The sequence below is a fragment of the Glycine soja genome, chromosome 1, assembly GCF_004193775.1.
Source record: "Glycine soja cultivar W05 chromosome 1, ASM419377v2, whole genome shotgun sequence".
Lineage (NCBI taxonomy): Eukaryota > Viridiplantae > Streptophyta > Magnoliopsida > Fabales > Fabaceae > Glycine > Glycine soja.
Window position 1 is genome coordinate 46,305,108 of NC_041002.1, and position 3,954 is coordinate 46,309,061.

General features: G+C 35.4%; 1 pseudogene; it reads left to right on the forward strand.

Annotated features, from left to right (window-relative positions):
* The first annotated feature begins 207 nt into the window (after positions 1-207).
* Positions 208-3,019, forward strand: LOC114385500 (annotated as a pseudogene).
* Positions 3,020-3,954: the final 935 nt, after the last annotated feature.

A 3,954-nucleotide genomic window follows, 5' to 3' on the forward strand; every position in this document is an offset into this window, starting at 1 on the left:
ACAATCCTACTTGCTTGCACTGTCTCGATTATTTCTCTATACCGCACCCTATCCCTCTTCGATTTCGGAACCCTCACTCCCATTGCCACCTACTCTGACTACGTCTCCGACTTCTAGAGCATCACCTTCTGCCCTGGTTCCCCCATACTCCGAACCCGGTTCAGGGTCTCTGCCAATTACGAGAAAGACGTTAACTTGACCCTCACCATGGTCACCGAGCTAACCGGTAACCGGTTACACCATCCCGGAGCTAAAAGCCTCTACGTTGGAGAAGGCTCCTCAATGGCCGTCACAACAATGAAACAGTTAGGTTTTTTCTCCAGCGTCAGTGTCGTCCAAATGCACCATTTCGAGCAGAGGAATGTCCTGTACAAGGATAATTCCTTTGATTTCTTGTTCTCCAAAGACCTAGGAGAGGTTTCTGTCCCAACATTGCTGGTTCTCGAGGTTTAGTGTGTCCTTAAGCCACATGGCGTTGGTGCCTTCCTTGTAGTCACCACAAGTATAGCATGCCTTCCTTGTCCTCTTTGCTAAAATATTTGAATTTTCTTTTACTAGTTTATTATTCTTTCCTAGGTTCATTATTTATGTTATGTTTTTAGAGTGTATAGTTTCACTATAAATAAACTTTGTAATTCAATGCTTTTCACAGAATGCTTCAGGTAAACTAAATCCCTTTACAATAAGAAAAGAAAAAGAAATGGTTTGGAAAATTTTATACATGAGGATTGTATGAGATTATGGGACTAATTATTGAAGTTTAGTTTTTCTTAAAGAGTTGTTTGGATGTAAGTTTATGTTTTGTACAAACTTAGGGTATTTTTATTGGGTTTGATAATCTAGATGGGGTGATTTGCATAATACGTGAAGCTTCAAGTAACTCAGTTGCAACAACTGGTTTACGTAATGGTAAACTTCGTATTTTAAGTATATTTATTGGTTTATTGATTTTTCTTGATTGTAAATTTCTTAGGAAATGAAAAGAGTGGGTTGTCTAGCAAGTTCTATGATTACTATGACTTTGCCAGACTATTTTCTATTATTTTAATGATGATGGTTGGTCACTTGGGTAAGCTTGCTCTCTCTAGCACAACCATTGCCATCTCTCTCTGTGTTGTCTCTAGATTTAGTCTTATTGTAAGTCTATTCCTTTCCCATCTCACTGCTTTCTTCTTAAGCTTTAAGACCAACAATTGCATTGAACCCAAATTATCAAAGGAGGGAAAATTATTATAAAAAAAAAGAGATGAAAATGAATTAAAACACAAAATGGCTTAAGTTAGAGTAGGATTCTCTTATGTGAAGATACCTATGGTCTCTAAAAAAATTAAAAAGAATTAATTGAACTTTGTCTTTTTTGTACATGTCAAACAATTTGGAATGTCATGTGCATTGGAAACTCAATGTGGGTAAGCATATGGAGCAGAGAAATATCGAAAATTTAGTGTTCAAATATACACTACTATTGTCTCTCTTACTTTAGCATGTCTTCCTCTGACTCTTTTGTGGGTCTACTTGGAGAAGATACTCATTTTTCTTGGCCAAGACCCTTTGATTTCACAACAACCTGGAAATTTTGCTTTGTGCACGATCCCTGCTTTCTTTGTTTATGCAACACTTCAGGCCTTGGTTCAATTCTTTTTTATGCAAAGTTTGATCAATCCCCTTGTCATAAGTTCCTCCCTTACTCTTTTCTTCCATGTGGCTTTCAGTTGATTAATGGTCTTTAAATCTGGATTTGGTAACTTTGGAGCAGCTTTTTCAATTGGTACTTCATACTGGATGAATGTGATTTTACTTGGATTATATATGAAATTCTCTATTGAATGTGAAAGGACTGGAGTCCCAATTTCAATGGAACTATTCCATGGAATTGGTGAATTCTTCACCTATGCTATTCTTTCAGCTGGAATGATTTGGTGAGTTTCTTCCTCTTATATTTTATCTTTTGTGTTGTGTTTTTATTTCCCATTTAATTTTCAGCCATGGTATGTTTCTTACTTATTTGATTGTTGCAGCCTTGAGTGGTGGTCATTTGAGCTACTAACCTTGCTTTTTGGTCTTCTACTAAATCCAGAGCTTGAAACTTCAGTCTTATCCATATGGTATGCATAACTTATCCTAGTCCTTCAGACATGAATGGCTTTGTGTTTTAAAATATGTGCTGAGATTGTTACTAAGCCAAATTTTGATTTCCATTCATGTAAATGTTGCTAATTTGTTGTTATTGTTAACTATGTTCTGACCAATTTATCCATCATCACAACAATCTACATGATGACAAAAGCAATTGGCTCGACAACAAGGTTTTGATTCACACAAGTCTTAAGCTCATCAATTTGTGCATATTCATATTCATGTAGAATGATATTATAGTAAATGAATTTTCTCTCTCTTTCTGATTGGTTTCTCTTTTGGGCGAGTTGTTCAGCACTAGAGTTTCAAATGCATTAGGAGCTAGAAACTTTTCATTTTGTATGAAGATGAGGCTGCTTTCATATATCAACTTTGTTTATATCAGCTTTGTTTTAAGACATTATATGAAGTTGAGGCTACCTTCGTGAGGTGCATTATAATGATGCATGTAATGATGTGGTTTGATTTCCGCTATTGAGGTGAACATTTTACTAATGAATAATCTATAAGTATCTTTATAAGTATGTATTAGGCCTTGAGATCTGTTCAAATCCTGGTGAACTCTTTCCAGATCTCACTCACCTAAATTTTTCTTAATTAAAAAAAGAATGTATTTGGGTCCGGGGTAACAGTTTTTGGATATTTGTTCTCAAATTTTCAGTGGTAGACTAATTCGAAGACATGGGTTGAGAGAGACTTACTGAGTTATGGAAGTGGTGAAAATGGCGGGGGATTGGAGGTGGTGAGTTTGGCTTGTGGCCTAGTGGGAGGGGATACTCTTATGAGTTACACACCCTTGAGTGTTACATTACTTTCATCTCAGGCACAAGACAATGAAGCCGCATACCAGTCTTTGAAGAATGGGATGGAAAAATCCCAATAGTTCACGTTGAAGATGTATGTGAAGCTCACATCTTCTGCGCGGAGAATCCATCAATTAATGGCAGATTCTTGGTTGCAAGCTCATATGCATCATCCACAGATATTGCAAATTATTATCTTCAAGCCTATCTCAAATTACATTTGAACCACAATTAAGTTATCACTAATTTCTATAAAATTAATTATATGCGCATACAAAAAACAACACGAAATATGATTAAGTGTATGTTTGGTTTCATATTAGTGTCTCCAAAACCATGCTGAAATACCGATTAATGTGATCTTATGTAAACCATTATATGATTGATTTTTGAGAAAAAAGTTACTTATTTAATTGGAAATATGTAAAGTTAACCTTTACATGATTGAATTGAAGAGTATTTGGTAATTGGTTTTTAGGTATTTGGAAGGCCCAAAAAGGGATATAAAATGGGTGTCAACGAAGCTGACAAACAATGGGTTTGTGTACAAATATGACCTAAAGATGATATTGGATGATTGTATCATATGCGCAAGAAGGATGGGTGACCTCTAGTTTTTTTTAAAAAAAATTTGAAAGCATGCATGCAGATCCTCTCAAGTTTGGAGTCCTACTACAATTAAGACTTTTCAAAATGAAATTAGTTAATGTCTGCATGATCGTGCCACTATTTTAGGTATCAAATAGTTTATTTAATTAGGTGCACCTACACAATATGCACATACTGGCCTAGAATATCAGAGGACATAGGGCAACACTCTAGCTGCTACTTCTTCCAACTACTTGTTTGTTGCATTCTTGGGTTTTATAAACATTTCTTTCATAGATCTTAACTAATTATTGAATTGATCTAAAAATGAAATTGGATAAAAAAGGATGTAGAATCATGTTTAGCAAGACTAGGATTTAAGGTATAGCTGCAATGTAAGGATGGATTAGGGTGAAGAAATGTGAGA